General features: G+C 47.5%; 1 protein-coding gene across 1 annotated transcript in view; it reads left to right on the top strand.

Moving 5' to 3' along the window:
* The window catches only part of LOC144783220 (ADP-ribose glycohydrolase MACROD1-like), a 1,309,783-nt gene that overhangs the window by 846,333 nt on the left and 442,650 nt on the right, over positions 1-20,800 (top strand). The window lies entirely within an intron of this gene.

Genomic DNA, 20,800 nt, shown 5'->3' with positions numbered 1-20,800 from the left:
GATTGTTTACGTGCCGGAAGGGACACCTTCCTGCAAACGAAAAATCTTCCCTTCAATGCAGACTCCCTTTCACTATGGTGCAAGGGTGCCTGGGTTGATGCTAGGCTGCTAAATTCAGCGTCAGCGCAGGGGGGAACGCAGGGCTGCACCATATTGTTGTAAATATGGTGTAGCCCTGCATTTCAGAAGTGGCGGAGCATGGTGTTAAGGTAAGGAGGCTAGCGTCACTCTCCCCCACTTCTCTAGTAAATATGCCCCTAAAGCAGTCCATAAGTCTTTTCCATGATATGTTAGTTAGTTGAACCTTCTTTCAAGGTTAGGAGCATTGCAGGCAGACAGGCAGGACTGATTTGCAGTCAGAGGCAGGGCTGGACTGGATACAGCAACCAGCCCTGGCAGATTGCTACTTGACCGGCCCTGGGAGCTGCAAGGGTGGGTGGGGTGCTAGCAAGAAGTACCTCTCCCGCTTTTGTTACAGGGGGCCGATATTGGAGGAGTGAATGTGGCCAAACGGCTAGGGCGGTCAACCTCGGAGCTGGGGAACCGGGTTTGAGTATCGTCAGGGACGCTCAAGATTCTGTGATTCTGGGCAAATCACTTCATTTCCCCGTGCCCAACAACAACAATGAATGTGTGTCCGTATGTAACGTAACTGGTGCTCATGTAAAAGCGCTCTGATACCTCCGGGTCCAGTTAGCGCTATATAAAACTCCCCCAAAAAAATATATTGCAGCACTGCTGCAAAACCGGCCCCCATGGGCACAAAACCGGCCCCATCCCTCTGACCCACCGAGAAAATGCCTGGTGCCCACTAGGTCATGTTCGGCCCTGGTCAGAGGCTGATAAAAATATATAAGAATATCTTCTAATATTAGATAAACAGCATCATAATCCAAAGACAGCTCCCTTCACCAATGCATATGCTAACAGCGACCTTCCGCGGTCATTTCTTTATGCTGGTTAGAACTCATTTGCTACCCGAAAGAGCTGATGCAGGTGATGGATAAATTATTGCATGTTCACATTTCCTCATCCTATGATTGGCTGGTAAGCCAAAGTGTCTGAGGATGCGTTCGTTTCGTTGAATGTAAGCCCAAGATTAGCAAACACGTCTCAAGAACACTAATGAATGGTGTTATGACACACGCCAGTTGTACTAACATTTCGGAGCCGACTGTAGCAATTCGTGGGGCTTTGTTAATTAAACAACAGAACGCAGAAGAACCTTTATTTTATGCATAGCATGTGAGATAGGCTTGTGGCAGATGGCACTATTGTAAGCCATGTTGTCATACATGCAGATCAGGAAATAGTAATTAGGAATGCCTCGAGTGAAAATATTTGTATCATTTACAAATTGCCACCTAGTTAAATATGCCCTTCTTCATTTGATAGCTTCAGGCATCTCAGAGCCTTTTTTAGCTAGGTAGCAGTGATTTTTGTCTTCATTGTCCTTTCCTGACATTGTTTGAAGGGTTTACAAGCATAGATGTCTTTAGCTAGGAGCTTGGGGACTGCCAGGAAAGGTAGAAACCACTGTTCATAAGGAATGGTGCTATATTGAGGGCCACTGGAATTATGCAGCAGTGGAGGGCCAAATTATGCACCAGCATTATCAAAATTATGTGGCAAGAAAAAGCAAATTAGGCTCCATATTGCAGCACAATCTGTAGCTACGTAGTGTCATTGTTTTGTTATTTTAACAACTAATCGTACTGACTGGGCACAGTGGCTGTAGTGTCGCCCTGCCTGACCTCCTGTATGAGACAGGACAGGCAACAGGAAAAGGAAGTGAGTCACAGGGAGGAGTTTAGTCTGTAAGCCAGTGTGAGGCTGGCAGGGAATAAAGTAAGACGTGCATTCCTTACCTCTGCCTCGGTGTGTTATTTGCGAGGAGCGCAAGCGCTGCGACAATGGCGACGAGGGTGGGATGTTTCTAAACCCCACAAGCAGCCCCGCTCAGCCACCCAACGTGGCCGACCACCGAACCCTGCAGCGGAAAGAAAATCCGCCAAAGCCCAAGAAGCACTCGACTGCAGCCGGTGAGAAGCGCTCGCCGATACTGCCCTGGGAGGAGAGGCGCGAAGGATCCAGAGCGCGGGCGCTCGAAAACACCCCAGACACCCGACTGCCGCACCAGGAGGTAGGCGCGTATGCCAGAGCGCGACCCCACGTGCCAGAAGTGAGCAGCCGAGTGTGTAGCGCTGGAGAGCAGCACCCGATCCCAGGCGCGAGCGAGGAGAGAAGAGCCAGAGCGGGACACAGCGTGAGGAGCGCCGGTGAGTTCAAACCCGACCGCTCCCCTCACGCGTGCTGTCTGCCGGGTCCAGGGACAGAGACACGAGGCCTACTGTCCCGCGCGGCGGCCATTTTGGAGTCAGGCGCCGCCCTTCAACAGACCCACGCGCTCTCTCTGGCGGCCATCTTAAGGTCAGGCGCCTTTGCAAAAAAAAAAGACATTACCAGTCCACAGAGGCACCTGAGAAACAAGATTACTCAATAAAGAGAATAATACAACATATAAACACTGCGTGCAACTAATAAGCACCGGATAAACGCTTCCACAGAGTGCAGATTTCCAATCCGGGCCCTGACAGCTCATCAAGCGCTGCCACCACAGCATCAAGTGCATCAAGCACAGCAAGCACAGGAAGCCCAGCTCCCAGCACCAGAGGCACTGCTCCCACTGCACCGGCAATGGCGAACAACCCGGTGGGTGCCTCCTTCATGCGCCAACCTCAGCCTCTACCGCTGACGCCAGGCAACACCATGGGCCCATCGTGGAAAACATGGAGTGAAGACTTTGAAGACTACATGGTCGGATCCCTAGTACAAGACAATAAGCAAAAACTTGTGGCTCTAAGGAATCTGATTGGTCCGGACATTGCGCAAATCATCAAAGAGCTGCCCAATGCTGCAACAGCTACCTATGATGAAACCAAAGCTGCACTTGACAGGCGTTTTCTCCACAAACGCAATGTGGATTATGAGCGACACACGTTCAACCTCGCCACGCAGGAGAAAGACGAATGTATGAGTGACTTCATCATGCGCATAAGGAGACTTGCACGATACTGCGACTTTGATAACTTTAAGACGGAAGATGCCCTGAGGCTCCGCATCATCGACGGCTGCTCGTCTGAAGCCCTGCGCCGAAGGCTCCTAAAGAAACCATACACACTAGAGGAAATCGAGGAACTAACAAGAATCAATGACCAGGCGGAAGACTACGCGAAGCGTATGGGGACACAGAAATCGTCAGATCACAAGGACCACGCTTTGCGCATTCAAGCACACCGGTCCTCCAAGCCCGTCAAGCCTACCTGCAAGTCCTACAGGTCTCAACCGTCACGTCGAAGCTCGCGACACACGAGACCCTCAAAAGCGTCACCCACCTGTTATAGGTGCGGTCAGGACTACCCCCACTCAGGACAGTGCCCAGCCATCGGGCAACGATGCCACCGCTGTGGAAGAGACAATCACTTCGAGGTCGCATGCCAAGCCAAGCAACCTAGTCACCGATCATCAACCAAGGGGCATGAGTCACGCCATCACGCCCGAGCCATAAAAGACAAGGGACGCAGGTCCTCTAGCTCGTCCGACTCCAGCGTCCAGTCAGCATACTCACAACAGTCAAGAGGTCGTTCCGGAAGCAGCCATCGCTCCAGACGCCATGTGACGGACTCCTATCGGTCCCGCAGAGACACATCCAGTGAGTCACCATCGCGCACCCTCATGTCACAAGACAGTGATGAATACATATGCATGGTAACTACTCCGGAACGTGATGAGTACATATGCATGGTTGCTGACCCAGATCGTCTGAAGCGATATCCAAAGCTCGACATCCTGATAGGCGACCACCCAGCTAAATTTGTCTTGGACTCTGGAGCATCTCTAAATTACATCTGTGCTTTAGAACATCAATCCATGAAACACAAGCCTAAACTGGAACCTGCTGCTGTCCGTGTCTTCACGTGGATGTCACGCAAACCACTGCCTTGTCTAGGCCGTTTCCGCACCACACTCACGTTCAAAGACCGGACAATTGATGCCTACATTCACGTAGTGGAGGGACCAGATCTGGCAGATTGTCTCCTCAGTCTCCCCACAGCAGAAAGACTCAAACTCGTGGAACTCCTCTACATGACGGAGGACACTCCCGACATCGTTGCTAAATTTCCCAATTTATTCAAAGGGCTTGGGAAGCTCAATCATTTCAAAGTAAAGCTTCACATCAACGAGAACGTGACACCGATCGCCCAACACCATAGGAAGGTGCCATTCCATCTACAAAAGGCCGTTGATGACGAGCTCCAAGATCTCCTTCGCACAGACATCATAGAACGTACAACGGGTCCCACTCCGTGGGTATCGCCTGTTGTAGTGGTTCCGAAACGAGGAGAAGACAACAAGGTCAGGCTGTGCGTTGACATGCGCGCGCCCAACACTGCCATCGAGCGAGAACGCCATCCTGGGCCGCATATCAGTGACATGATTACCAAGCTGAATGGTGCCACAGTATTCTCCAAGCTCGACCTTAATAAAGGCTATCACCAGCTGGAGCTCCATGACAAATCGAGATATATCACAACTTTTACCACTCACCAAGGCCTTTTTCGTTACAAACGCCTGAACTTTGGTATATCCTCGGCTGCCGAGATTTTCCAGGAAGCCATCAGACGAGTCATCCAAGGCATCCCAAATGCCTTCAACTACAGTGACGACCTGCTGGTGTTTGGGAAGGACAGAACTGAACACGACACGGCCCTGGACAGGGTCTGCCATGCACTGATGTCGGCAAACCTCACACTTAACGCGAGCAAGTGTGAATTCCATAAAGACACCTTAAAATTCTACGGACACATTTTCTCGAAGGAAGGCATGAGACCAGACCCTGAGAAAGTGGCTGCCCTGGCTGACACTCAGAAACCCCGTGATGTCACTGACCTACGCTCTTTCCTTGGCATGGCCAGCTACTGCGCGAGGTACATCCGTGACTACGCCACGATCAGCTACCCCCTGCGAGAACTCACTCGCCAAGGTCAGCCATTCGACTGGACGGAGGCGTGTCAACATGCATTCTCTGTCATCAAACATGCCGTGGGGTCTGCCATCAATCTGGCGTACTTCGACACGAAAAAGAAAACTGAAATCACTGTGGATGCCAGTCCTGTGGGCCTAGGTGCCATTCTGGCCCAATACCGAGAAGACTCAGACCAGCGTCACATCATCGCCTACGCTAGTCGCAGTCTGACAGATACAGAAAAAGCATACTCTCAGCCGGAGAAGGAAAGCCTGGCCGTGGTGTGGGCCTGCGAACACTTCCACCTTTTCGTGTATGGCAAACATTTCACGATCATCACGGATCATCAGGCACTCATTACCATCTTTGGCAACCCCAATGCGAAAATGCCACCACGCATTGAGCGGTGGGGCCTGCGCCTCCAAGACTATGTCTTCTCCATCATCCATAAACCCGGGAAAGCTGAAAACCCAGCTGATTTCATGTCGCGACACCCACTGGTGCCCACTGGTGCCCGTTCTGCGCTCTCCGTAGCTGACGAATATCTTCATTTTGTTGTTGACGCTGCATGTCCTCCCACAGTTCCCCTTGAAGCCATCCAGGAGGCGTCTGCACTCGACCCCCTTGTCCAAGCAGTGATGGCCCGAATTCGCTCCAACTCCTGGAGGGACACGAAGCAGTCCTCCTCCGAGTCTGCTCAACTCCGACAGGACCTAGCCGCATTCCAACGAGTGCGCGACGAACTTTCCATCAGTGACAATGGTCTCCTTTTGAGAGGGGGGAGGATTGTAATTCCTCTTAAATTACGCCAAGGAGTCATCAACCTGGCACACGAAGGACACAGAGGCATTAATGCAACCAAGAAAGCCCTGAGAGAACGTGTCTGGTTCCCCACCCTTGACTACATGGTCGAGACAACTCTGAAGGACTGTGTCACTTGCCAAGTAGTCAGCAAGGAAGAGCCACCGGCACCGTTACAAATGTCAGAACTGCCAGACGGAGTATGGCAACAGATAGCGGTCGACTTCTTTGGCCCACTACAATCAGGACAGTACATCATTGTTGCCATGGATGAATACTCCCGCTTCCCCTTTGCACAATTGATATCATCAACTCGAGCAACGACAGTAATCCCAGTGCTTGATGAGATATTTGCAGCCTGGGGCATCCCACTGCGAGTAAAAACAGACAATGGACCTCCTTTCAACGGTCATGATTTCACGAACTTCGCGACCCACCTCAACTTCAAGCACCAGAAAATTACTCCACTATGGCCACAGGCCAATGGCATGGTGGAGCGTTTTATGGGGACACTAAAAAGAGCAATCCAGCAGGCAGAACTGACCCACCGAGATGTCCAGCAGACACTAAACGAAGTACTCAGAGCTTATCGGAATACGCCGCACAACACCACAGCCCAGTGCCCAGCAACTGTAATGCTAGGAAGGACACCCAGGACAAGACTGCCCATGCTGAATCACAGTCTGCAACAACGGACAGTCACCGTTGATCACAACACCCTTGTGGACATTGATCACACCCGGAAAAATCAAATGAAAACATATGCTGATCAACGTAGACATGCCAAAGACTCCAACATACAAGAAGGAGACTGGGTAATAGTGCGAAGTGAGCAGCGATCCAAAGCAGATAGTCGATACCTCGACATTCCCATGCAGGTCACCAAGAAGAAAGGGACCATGGTCACAGCCAAAGCTGACCACAAACAAGTGACAAGAAACATCTCGCACTTCAGGAAATGCAACCGACGTGGCGGCCATGATACCACGCCAAGCCCATTCTCAAGTGACTCTTCCAACCAGAGTGACAACAGTGACCCAAATCATCATAGCCCCATGCGGATGGTGGAAACTACACATCAATACAGTCCTCACAGTCACGGTCCCGTGACAAGACACAGAGAACGACCGCAACGCTTAATCAGGAAGCCTCGACGTTTGGTTGAAGAGATATAGAAGAAGTGAGACTCTGCAAAACAGGGGAGATGTAGTGTCGCCCTGCCTGACCTCCTGTATGAGACAGGACAGGCAACAGGAAAAGGAAGTGAGTCACAGGGAGGAGTTTAGTCTGTAAGCCAGTGTGAGGCTGGCAGGGAATAAAGTAAGACGTGCATTCCTTACCTCTGCCTCGGTGTGTTATTTGCGAGGAGCGCAAGCGCTGCGACAGTGGCATGTCATTAGTATGAGTTAAACTCCTGAATACATCAGTCAGCAACTGAGAGGTGGCCAGTTTATCTTTGCAAAGGGTTAGCCATTGAGTGGAATCACAGGTTGCGCTTGTTGTTTAGTGGTTTAAAATCTGTTTGAGAGAGAAACATTTTTGGGTGACATATGCAAATTATGCAAAAGATGGTGGGTTATGTGGCAGAACCATAATTATATGAAAAACGCTTTAGCTGTAGAATTTCAGTGCCACTGATTGTATCCAGTAACATTGGCATTGTGTTTGTGGGAAATTTTGGAGTTGCCGCCTCTGCAGTTGTTGTACTGCATTTACTGGTAATTTGGACCATCCGCAGTTGGTCCTGTTTCTGTGCTACCCCGTTAGATGTTGGTGAGCCACTGAAGACTCGAGCCAGGCTTGAATTTAATGCCTTGCTCTGTACTTGTATTTATTAAATGAGCACAGTTAATTGAAACCATTGCAATGGAGTCGTCTCCGTGGCATCTTAACCGCATTAAAAAAACGAGACGGAACCACCGTCAGGTTTAAGGCGTATGTTACAAACAAAGCAATCTTATACAGTGGCCATAGCAGTAGTTCAAAGCAACAAGTTCGAAGATAACATGAATCTTATGGCTCATTCTAATGAAAAAACTCTAAAACATTTTGCAAAATAGTCTGTAATACGTTTTTGGGGAGGAGGGACCAGTTGTCGGGCAGCAGGGGAAGGAGAGAACAGGTTGTCCAAAAGTCTCACATATTTTCCGGACCTTGCAAGCATTTGTATATCTGTACAAATAAAATAGAGAGCAGATGCCAGCAAGTGCTGATGCCCTTTTTAACCCCTCCCATGCTCATGACGAGCCCCACGGTTCCCGTGTGCTCATGACGAGCTGAGCTTGTCATATCGGTCAGAACGCTCACACGCGGGGCTAATTCCCCTGCTGTGCTGTGCTGAGCGTTCTGAGGAAACGGGTGTGGCCGTGATGAGCTCAGCTCGTCATGAGCACACAAGCACCGTGGCTCATGACGAGCTCAGCTCGTCACGAGCACCGGGGCGCTGTGCGTGCCCGCCCCCCAGCACAGCGGGGGAATTACCCCCGCAGCCAAGGGGTTAAGATATAGTAGTTTGAGGAGAAGCCTTCTAGGGGCATCTAGGGCTGGACAGCAGCACAAAAGATGTAACCATGATTCAGACCTGTAGTTGCACAGTCTACAGGCCCCCTCCTCGCCAGATGGTGCCTTGCCCTGACTTAGCCTGAGGCCCTCTTGAACCCTCGAGCCCAAAACGAACTGAGCTTTTACCAGTGGCTGTTGCCTGCCTTCCATATTATCTCATGCTCCAAGCACACCTTCCACCACCCTCCTTTGGCAGAGGTGCAGCCCAGCTCTGAGCTTTGCAGGTAGGTGGTAGTGAACACCTGTGGAAATGCTCTGATAGTGCTCACAGAGGGATGTTATGTTAATGATTTTTCAAACAGTCCAACCCCGAGCAGGTTCATAGAACTCTACATGGGCTTCACAGTCATCACACCAGAACTGCTGTCAGTCCCCCCTCCCCGGCTGCCCCAGATGGTATTATAAATGTGAACATCCTGCAGTGGTGGGTGCTTTGCATCTGAGTCTATCTGCAGCCTGAACTCTGCACTTCACTTGTCTGGATCTGAAAACATGCAACTGTTGAATGATCGGCTCCTGCAGACCTATTTTTTAGATTGAAGCCTACGCTCAAGACATCTTAGGGACATTAAGACAGCTGACCTAGGAATCCATTTGCCTGGTGCTTACCATTGCCTTTGTAACTCACATTTTCTGGCTTTCTATTTGCTGGCTATATTTGCTTTAGGCTGTTCAGCGTGAGTTCGTCCCTCCTGTTGCCCAAACCTTGTTTTTTGTACTCTTCCACGAACTTGCTTTCTGTGACCAAACCTTTAGATCTTGTTCGTATCACATATGATGTGCATTCAAAGACAGGGGTCAAGTGACAATCTCAGTCTTCGGAGGGAGCTTGATGTTTACTTTTCTTTCACTGACTTCAAAGTGAAAGAATGTATGTGACATTCCTGCGGAGTACCCATGTAAGAGAAGAGGGTGTAGGTTGTTTTCTTTATGGTACAAAAAAATGAACTGTGCTGATGTTTAAGAATAAATCAGAATCAGTACAAATGAAGCACATTTATTTGTAATTCCGAAGTGTGGTGGAAATAAATAATTGAACACTATCAAAACACATCAGTACACTAGGTGATGACATTTGCACGTTATCGTTTGTGTGCAGTAAAACCATAATTGGTGCACATGTAGTGGTCATTTCAATTGAAAGTGTTTTGCCTGTAATGGCAGTGAGCTACCACACTATGCATATGCCACACTACGCCACTACTCTCCATGCCCTTCCACTCTATTCCACACCACTCCATTCTGTGCCCCACTCCTCTCGAGTCTATTCCACTCCACTCAATGTACCCTAATCTCCCCCACCACAATCTACACTAATCTACTCCACTCCGATCTACCCTCTCCACTCCACCCAATTTACCCCACTCCACTCTAATCTACTCCACCTCAATTTACCCACCACACTGTAATCTACGCCACCCCATTCTACCCCTTTCCAATCCACCCCACGCCACTCCAATCTACCCTACTCTACTCCAATCTATCACAATCTACCCCACTCCTCTACCCCACCCCAATCTGCCACACACCACTCCAATCTACTCAACTCCCCTCCATTCTACCCAATCTATCCCACTTCAAACTATCCCCACTCCATTCTACCTACTACAGTCCACCCAATCTACCTCTCTCCAATCTATCCACTCCAATCTACTCCACCCAAACCAGTCTACCCCAATCCACCCCACTCTATTCCAGATACCCCAATATATCGCACTCCACTCTCCCTGATCTACCTTACTTCTATCTACCTCACTGTAATTTACCCCAATCAACTTCATTCTAATCTACCCCACCCCAATTTTCTTCACTCATCCCTGTCCACCCCAATTCAATCTACCCCACTCCAATCTACCACACTAATCTAATCAACTCCCCCACTCCAATCTACCTCACTCCATCCCACTCCAATCTACCCAACTCTACCTCCAATTCACTCTACTCTACGCCAAACTACCCGCTCAACTCTAAGCCAATCTACCCCATTCCACTCCACCCCAATCCGCCCCACTCCAATCCACCCCACCCAATTCCACGGCACTAACTTTTAGCCATGCTGAACAGCAGCCACAGTGATGTACAAAATGGTTAAAACACATTGCCAAAGCCAATAACTCTCGTATAGCTGGAACCTGTTGACTTTGCCAATGCCTGTTGATAATACATTGCCCTCACTGAGATGTTGAGCCTCTCTTAGAGTTGGTGAAGAGGAGAGCCCCGCCCGTCCGGAGGAAGCCGGAACGAATTACAAGTTTTGTGAACATTCAGGACCATTAATCTATTTTGGTCTTTCTCCTTCTGTGTGTTAGGAGGTTGCCCACCCACAACCATTCTGTCCTGAAGAAGACCCTTTTGTAAGGACTACTACCCTACGCACCTTTTGGGTCGAAACGTAGACTATAATATCTTCACCAACTCCCACCCCCAAGCTAGACCAAAGCAGCTGAAGGAGAGTTAGGAGGTCTACACTACTAAAATTCTGGACTCTAGACGAGCGTAATATTGTGGGCCTTGTTCTAAGGAACCACATCAACATTGTTTTTGAAGTCATGATGAATACTTGTCACGAATGATTCTGACTATTTCCCTAATCCTACTCTATCCTTGGCACTTTCCCTCACTTCACCCCCTTCCATGTTGTGTATGTGGGCACATATACATACATTTTGTTGAAATATTGTTGATGAAATCCAACCAATGAAAGGTAACAATGCAATTTTGAAATAAATCTTTTTGCATTCATTTATTTGTTTCTTTGCAATAAGTGTATGAAATTGTAATCACTTGTTCTTTGTCTGGGACCCCTCTCCCGTATATCTCATACTCACCCAGGTCCCTTGACTTTATTGGGTTTAACCCTTTTTGTGTAACACTCTCTTAGAGTTGGTGGCTTGTGTTCACGGCTTCTGGAGTGTGTGCACATTCATCATGGAATCTCTGTGTTTAGCTAGTGGTGAGTGTGTGTCCACGTAACTAGTGTAGCGAATACACACGTAGTGTGGTTGTTTGTATGTGCATATGTACCACCTGGTACGTGCTCAGTTTGTGTTGTAGTTGTTTCCGCAGGGAGGGAACGCCAGAGTGCAGCAGTTGGGTGGAGGTATGTGCCTGTAAAGCTTTGGTGTTTGTGGGTTTCAGGTAACCCTACATATTACGCCATGGGGGCTCACCCTTTGACTCCTTCGGGGCTGCAGAGACTCCTACACTCGTGCAATAGAAAGACACTCTAGTGGCATAAATGTTTGCATGCCCTTTGCAGCTGCCCACTAACAGGTAGATGCATCAAGCATTTTTGCGAGCGCAGACGGTGCGAATCGCAAAATTCGGCCGTTTGGGCCCGCAAAAATGGCATTTGAGATGCATCAAGGGTTCATGCACTCGCAATTTAAGAATTCGCAAATAATTGCGAGTTCTCAAATTGCAATTGCATTTAAGGAATCGCAATTTTTGATTCCTTAAATGCAATGCATGAACCATTCCAAGATTGCGAATTTGCAATCTGGGGTCGCTATTTACCGCGAATTCAAACTACGTGGTAAATAGCAAAAACTTAGAAATATGCACTTTAGTGCATTTTTCTAAGTTGTATATTACACACTCACGTCCTTGGGACATGTGTGTGCGCAACACCAGTGAACATTACCATTTCAGGGGTGCAACAGGATGTCCTTTGGACACCCTGGCACCCTTGAAATTGCGGCACATTTGCGATTCGCTAATTGCTAATCGCAAATAAGGAATGACTCCCCATTCATTCCTATGGGCCTTTAGCCCATAGGAATGAATGGGGAGTCGTTCCTTATTTGCGATTCGCAATTAGCGAATCGCAAATAAGGAATCAGTAGGAATCGCAAATAACATTGCGATTCCTACATGCATCCCGTTTTGCGAGTCTTTACTAGCGAATCCTTAAAATTCGCTATTAAGGACTCGCAAAACATGACTTTGATGCATCTGGGGGTTAGTCTATTAAATTTCCCGTACTGTCACCTTACAGATGCAAAGGTGCACCTGTGGCTTAAAAATTAAATGTCATATCTAGTGCAGATTTGCACAACACTAGTGAAGTACTGATAAAAGTAGAAACAGAAAAAAAGTGGATGTCAAGAACTTGCATCAAATTATAATGTGACAAGCAAAGCTCCACTCCCTCCACCCCACCCCCCTAACAGAAGACCCACTTCTCCTGACGAAGCCCCTTAGAGACTAAACTCCATTACCACACTCATTTTGTGAGGAGTCTGTCCAAACACCACATAAATGAGCGAGTCTACAGCCAGCCATGAAATGTACGACTGAGTCTGTCAATAAAAAAACGTTGCGTTTTTGCTAAGTGGTATATAAATTGTAATTTTGTTGTCAGTATATATGTTTGAGAAATCCCCTCTACAATTACAGCATTGCTTCTTTGTGAAATGCTGCTCTCGAAAATAACAATGCGACACCACCGTGAAGTAAAATAAAACACAATAGACTTACCAAACTTTAATGTTACTAAATGCTACAAAATAAATGAATATTAAAGGGAAGCATAGTTGGGGAAGATCGCTCACCACTGTAATAAACTTGCCCCTTTTGAGGTGAATATTGTTTCTCTCATAAAATCCTAGGGGCATATTACCAAGCAATAGCGATAATTATCGCTATGCATGGTTAGCGGCTATAATTATATCGCCGCGCTCCGACGATTTTTACCGCTGAGATACCTTGATATTATCAAGGTTTCTCTCAAAAGCGGTAAAAATCCTGCTAAATGCATGAATATTGCTGAAAAATCAGCGATATTCATGCATTATCGTGACAATGCTCTTAGCCATGTTATCCACCTTCCATTGGATAACATGGCTAAGAACTGCTCTGGGCAGGGGTTAGCTTTTGGAGATAATCGCGATTATTTCCAAAAGTAGGTAATAGGAGATAGCGATGTTAGCGACTGTTTCCAGTCGCTAACATCTTGGCACGCCCACTTTGCATGTCATTAGCGATAATTATCACTGACATGCAAAGTGGGCCCCAAGATTATCGCTATCTCCTAATAGCTGTCGCTAACTGGTGTTAGCGACAGCTAGGTAATAGGGCGATAAAATTATCGCCACTTTAGCGGGAAAAATTCCCGCTAAAGCGGCGATAAGGCCCTTGGTAATATGCCCCCTTGTTCGTTAACATCTGGTGGGTGCCGGCGGCAAGAAATGGCAGGTTTTTCTCCAAAGAATATAAGGAAAGAGTTTGCTTCCAGAAGCAAGGTACAGCTCACTGCCTTCACACTGACCAGTCGAGTGCGTGAGGGTGACTGACTGTAAGTACATGATGGGGCCCTCCATGGCTTCTGATCTTCAGAATCCTGTCAGTGGGTCTCCCGCTGCGGATTCCCAGACATGCCAGAGTTTTCAGTCTCACTGCTTCCTTGTCAAAGCCTGAAGGCAGTTTTTACTGCTGCTGAATATGTTCCTTTCTTTGTGACGTCTAGAGCTGGCAGACTTCCCATAGTGCTCCTTGGATACCGGTACCCAGCCAGTGGGGGCAAAGTTCAAACCTCTCACTTCAAGCAGACTTCCTCGCAGCTTAGTTCAGTCCCAACTGGCTGGTCCAAGCAAAGAGGTCCTTCTACCCTGATGTAGCATAGAGCCCTCAATCTTTCAAGAGTGTAATCCTAGCTCTTTCTTTTCCTTTCAGTTCGAGTGGTGGCTGGAACGGATAAAGGGTGGTGGGGTGGGGAGGGGGCTGAAAAAAAAATATTGAACTTACCTCTTCGCGGCCCATTTGCTTCCCTTCCTGATGAATCCCGGAAGCAGGAAGCACACAGGCTCCCCTAAGCCAATCACGGCTCTGCTGTCAGCAGCGTCATGATTGGTCTGAGTGCTGTGGTTCTCAGACAGGGAATGGGAGTCTGTGTAAGTTCTCCATCCAGGCAGTGCAATACAACCAGGTGGAGAACATGCTAAGTGTGCATGACAGTTTAGCCGGCCCAAGATGGCTGACCAAACTGTCATGTGCACTTAAGAGAGCGCCCACCAATCCACCCCTTGCTCTTGACTGCCCAGTCCACCCTGCCCGCACCTAGAACTGAGCCACTACATTGCGTTATAATTATTTTATTTTTCCTTTTTGCACTGCTAAAAAGCAGTGGAACGACACTCCTTGGCCTTAGAGTAGGAACCGCCACTGTTCAGTTCAATGGGAAGAGGAGGTAAGCTCTTCTGACTCTTGGAGGATCATGTTCAGTCCTGGGTGCCCATGAGAACCCCGCAAGTCCTCTCCCACAGCAATCAACCAGCAAGTCTAGTCTTCTGCTGCTCTGCACTCAGGTGTCTTCTGCACCACATCCGATCGACTTCTTATTGTTGGCGTTTTGGCTCCCAGGTACATTAGAAGCCTGAGACACAGTGAAAACACTGCCATAGTGGAGGTGTAATTTTTTGAGCCTCTCTTAACCCTCGACTCACCTAGGTTTTTCAGCAGCTTTTCCCACTAACTGGAAAATACCTTTCTTACAGAAACATTCCTAGGCTTTTTCAAGATAGTAGATATGTGCTTCTCTTGCCACAAGATGGTCTATTTCCATGTGGCACCTCACCTGGCATCACACGATGGATTCTAAATAAACCGGTTCTGTGTCCTATAATTCAAGCCTAACAGAAAAACAGGTCCATATCATATTTCTCTTTTACTACCAAGACACTTCCCAGGTGTATCTTTTGAAATGCCCAATCTCACCCCCTCTTCTACTTTCCTGGAGACAGCCTTCCTCCTCGTTTATTCCAGAGATGCCACGGGCAGCCGTTATCCCCTTATTCCTTTTTAGGTTGAAGTCTGCCAGACAGCACAACTTTCTGGTTGCTGAAGACTTCTTGAGGACATTCTGAAAGTTGACCCAAGAATGCATTCCACCTTTTGCTTGCCATTGGCTTTGTGGTTTGTAACTGACATTTGCTTGCTTTCTATTTGCTGGCATTATTTATTTTAGGCTGTCCAGCATGTCTTTGTACCTCTACTGGAGCATCGCCTGTTAGTGTATTCTTTCACAAGTGCGTGTTTTCTGTAAACAGGCCTTTTAATTTTGTTCTTATCTTGTCAGAATTGCTGTGTATTGAAAGAAAGAGGTAAAATGTCAGGTTCTGTCTTCTGAGGGAACTTGGTGTTTACTTTTCTTTCTCTGACTTCAAAGTGAGAGGATTTTTCTGTCAGTTTGGGAATGTGAAAGGAAAGGCTTTTTTCTAGCACACAACAACATTTAAATGTCTGTAAATGAACTGTGCAAATATTTCTGAATATATCAGAATTAGGAAAGCGTAAATGAAGCACTTTTGTTTTTTAATTCTGAAGTGTGCTGGAAACAAACATTTTAATAGGATGAAAACAAATCAGTACATTAGGTAATGCCGTTTCCAAACACTATCGTTTTTGGTGCTCTATAGTTTTATCAGTAAAACAGTGTGTCTATGTAATTGTAATGGTCATTTCAATTGAAATTGTGTTGTCTGTAATGGCAGTGCACTAACACTCCGTGCATACTTCACTTTACACCACTGGACAACACTCTACTCCACTCTATGCCACTCCACTCTACATCACTCCACTCTACAACACTCTACGTCACCATACTCCATGGCAATATACTCCACTCCACTTCAGCCTATCCCACTGCACACCACTCTACTGTACACCGCCCTTATGTACTCTACTGCGCTCTATGCCACTCTACTCCACTCTGTGCAACTCTGCTCTGTGCACTGCACTCTATGTCACTCCACTCTACACCCCTCCACTCTACGACCCTCTACAGCACTCCACGCCATAACATGACACTCTACCCTATTCCACTCTAAACCACTCCATCCTATGCCACTCCAACCTACACCACACTACGCAACTCTATGACACTCCTTGCCACTCTATGACACTCTACACCACTCCACTCTATGCCACTCCACTCCACTCTCCTCTACTCCACTGTATCACACTCCACGACATTTCAATCTACAATACTCCACTCCATTCTGCTCCACCTCTCCACTCTACGACCCTCCACTCTACAACACTTTACTTCACTCTATTCCCCTTCACTCCATGGCCCTCCACTCTACTCAATGCCACTCCACTCTACAACACTCCACAACACTCCACTCTCACCACTCTACTCTACTGTCCTCTCCTCCACTCTCCTCTACTCTATTACACTTTACCTTTCTTTATGACACTTTGCTCCACTCCAGGCTACGCCGCTCCACTTCACTCTATGCAGCCCACTCTTTGACACTCCCTCCATGGCACTCCCCTTCATGGCACTCCCTTCTATGGCACTCCACCCCACGGCACTCCACTCTACTCCACTCCACTCTACAACACTTCACTCCATGCCACTCTACTCCACTCCACTCTACTGCATCCCACAACACTCTGCTCACTTTACTCCACTCCATTCTACAACACACTACTTCACTGTACTTCACTACTCCCCTCTACACCACTCCACTCTACGCCACTCAATCCCACCCCACTTTGACACTCTATGCCCTTAATGCCACTCCATTTCTACGACACTCTACTCTATCCCTACACTATACGCCACTCGTCTATATCACTCCACTCAACTCTACTCCCATCAACGCCACTCCTCTCCACCCTACACCACTCCACAACCCTCCTGCAACTCCATGACACTCTACGCCACTCCACTTTACAACACTCTACTCTCCTCTAAGCCACTAGCTTGTTAGCCATGCTGAGCAGCAGCAGCTATGCCGGTGTACAACATGGCTAAAACACATTGGCAAAACCAGTAGCTCTTGCATAGGCGAGACCTATTGGCTTTGCCAATTGTTGTTACTATCAAGAGCCTCTGTGGTGGGTCATTAACTTGCAATCTCCTCCCAGCTGTGTGATCGCGCTTACCCTCTTACAACCAGTTAAGCAAAAAAAATAACATAAAAAAAACAGGTTACATTTTTGCGGGTGCAATGCACAGCGGTGAAGAAGATACGCGAAATTATAATTGCTTCGCTTGATGAGTGAGCCCTTCACCATGTCATGTTAAACACAGCCTATGCTTGACATGAACTGGCAACAAGACGCTATAACCAGCCAATTAAAACCACCCTTCCTGACAGAAAAGTATTTGAATAAACCCTGCCATTTACAAAGATTCGAAATATTGAATTAAATGTACAGTTTTGGGATAGCTTAACATATATTTTCTTTCCTCTCGTCCTCTAAAATGTTCTTGTTTCTTTTACTTTTTACTGCTTTACAAACATGCATTGGCAAAGCCAAAAGCTTTGAACTCTCATAAAGGTGATGCCTATTGGCTTTGCCAATTCTTGTTCTCTTATGTGCTGTCCGTTTTTCCAGTAGGAATAATAATAATACAAATACTAAGCTTTAAATAATATAGCTATAATACTGCCTTTGCACTGCTTCTGCACTATAAATAGCAGTTACTATTACAAAATCTGATTTTACTCGATTCATAGACCTCTTGGAAATGTGAGTAAATTGGCGTCCAGTTGATTCTCAATAGTGACTTTCAGAAATATGTGCACGTGTTCTTTCTTTTTCACTCCATCATCTTCTATGCTTCTATTTAAGAATCAACCTTCTCTAGATTTGTATGGCTTCCTTGTTTTGAATGTGTCTAGTTTTTCCCTTGCCCATGTTGAAGTAACAATACTTGGCCACAGTCCATGTAATATTTCTTGCCTCATTTCACCTGGGACTCGAAGCTGCAAAGCTGCAGCCGAGCACAAAAAAAATCAAAAATAAACAAGGCTCATTAAAGTTTGAATTAAAATAGTGTGATACTGACGAGACGAAAGGAAGCAGACTCCCGAGCAGCTTGGGGAGTCGATTTCCCTCCCACACCCAAGAGACAGAGCTTTGGTTATTTAATGCGGCTTTCAGTCTGGTCGTGTTGCCAAAGTCTTGATGTTGATGAAGATGAAGGCAATACCATACATAAGTGGTGCAAGTAACCAATGATGGGTGAACGAACCTAGTGCAGCCATTTTTGCCTAGCATCCGACTATATTGCATCCAGATCCTCTAGTCAAGTGGGGGAGCAGCACCAGAGGTCCATCAGGTTTTGACCCTCTCTTGCTCTCCTGATGTTCCCTTCCGCTCCCTGCCTGGTCCGGGTCCCCAAAGTGCCGTTGCACCATAGAACTAGGTACAGCATGGTTAAGGGAAGCATGCCTCCCTCCTTGCCATCAATGTAGAGGATCTAGTCTTACTCCACGCCAGGGTCTCTACACAGGGCTGTCTTAACAGCATTATAGGCCCCCGGGCAAAGCAGTGCACTGGACCCTGCCTACACAACCACTCACAGGAATAAAAATGTTTAACGGAAAATTAGTGTTAAATTCTGGTCTACATGGGGACTATGGTCGTGGAGCTCCTGGGCATCTGCCCAGCGTGCCTATACGTTAAGACAGCACCGTCTCTACAGGGGACTGGGGTAGGGAGAGTTGCAACAGTATGTCGAGCACCATAGCTTCTTTTGCCTGCTCACTGTGACTGCCACCTCCTCCGCCTCCAGTGTTTGAGTTGAGCTGCCACTTGTTGCAGGAGGCACCTAAAAGTGGAGGCTGCTGAGTTGATGGATGAGGATTATCCTCGAAGTAGTAGGTAAAGGGGGTCCTGTCTGATCCATCCTTCTTCAGGCGCAAGATACCCAAATAGAAGAGCAGGCAGCGAGAAGCAGTGACCCCAGCCCATTCCAACTCTCCAGTCGACCACCCATCCTTGTTGAGAGGTAGCGTTAGCACCTGAACAGCACCAGACCCAGGATTGTGTCACACCATGTTCCTCAATCTCGTTCCAGATGTTGAAGAGGCTGGAGCTCGCAACAGTCGACAGTACCTTCGAGGTCATAGCCAGTCCTGGCAGCCCATCTTGATGGAACTCCATCACTTCAAAGCTCCCTATTGGCTGTGCCGCTCTGTGGGAGAGTGGACTCCGCAGCAATAAGGTCTGACACCTCTGACCTACTGAATCAGGATTTGCTGGATGTCGAGTTACATTGACGTCATACTACCAGCCCAAGAAGAAGTGTTACAGGGGAAAGAGCTGGTTCATCCCCTCAGCCTCATCAAAGGCTAAGGATTCCTAGAGCCTTTAAGAGGGCACTGCCCTCTGCTTGCCTCCATCCTAGAAGTGTCCCCCCATTCCATTGTGGAAGGCTTTGTTAACTCTCATCAGTGAATATAAATCCCCCTGTGGAAGGGTCCTCTTCCTGGGGTGGGTACACTATGTATTACCGTCCCCTTCTGCTATAATGATGTTATGGAACTTATATAGGAGGTTGATAGGTTCCTCCTTTTAGCACAGCCCAACCTTGGAAAAGGGGACATGGATATTTCTACCACTCTTTTGTTTAAAGGAGGAGGAGAGAAGTTGGCCTAAGGACTTGGGTGGTCGACCTCGAATCTAGGGAACTGGGTTCGAGTCTCTGCAATGACGCTGAACATCCTTTGATTCTGGGCAAATCACTAAATCTCCCCGTGCCTAACAAAAACTAATGTGTCTTCATGTAACACAACTGGTGCTATGTAAAGCGCCCTGATACCCTATACCGTCGGGTCAAGTTCGTACTATATAAAACTCTGTAAAAAAGAAAAAAAAGGAAAATAATGGAGGCTTTACTCCATCCTAGAGCTTTGCAGTCTGAACCAGTTACTGCTCCGGGAGATGCTGAAGATGCTGTCCTTGGCACATGTCCTTCAGCTGGCCAGAGCAGCATCTGATCATGCACTGTACCCTATATGACTCCTACAGAAGCAAATGCAGGCAGAACTTCTTAATCTTAACAGTCGAAAGCGAGATCTGCCTGTGTACAATGCTGTCCTTTAGTTTCATGCGTCAGGACCCTATAAAATCTGGGGCCTTTGAAGATCTACCCAAATTATCTTTCTGATACCATTTCATTGAGGCTGTCACGCACTATGCTCCGGCGTGTAAATGCCTTCTCTCCATCTTACAGAGTTTTAGTTATCATCAAATCCTGGACCATTCCCTGGAAATTCATTGGTTTGGTGGCTTCATTGGCGTGTCGGACCTTATGCTTCTTACATCAGGATCATCTCATTTTTCAGGTTTTGAATAAATGCCTACAACCGCAACACTTTGCAGATCATCAGGGTAATTTGCTGTACCGGCAGTCGAAGTCGGTTATGATTTACCCATCTCTAGTGGCAACCAGAAGAAAGTAGGCCCAGGCTGTCATCTTTCTGGTGGAGTGGCCCTTTGCCTACTGCTGCTGCAATTGTGGTCACAACTAACTCATCAGAGTGCAAGTAGGGACTCTCTGAGGGCAACTCTCCAATGCTGCCTGTGGAACAGATCAGATTTGTCCCAGCACATAAACATGCTGTAACTGGAAGCAGTCTTTCAAACTCTGTCCGTGGTCAGGCACAGATT

The sequence above is a fragment of the Lissotriton helveticus genome, chromosome 9 (assembly GCF_964261635.1).
Source record: "Lissotriton helveticus chromosome 9, aLisHel1.1, whole genome shotgun sequence".
Lineage (NCBI taxonomy): Eukaryota > Metazoa > Chordata > Amphibia > Caudata > Salamandridae > Lissotriton > Lissotriton helveticus.
This window is presented reverse-complemented; position numbering and strand designations above follow the sequence as displayed.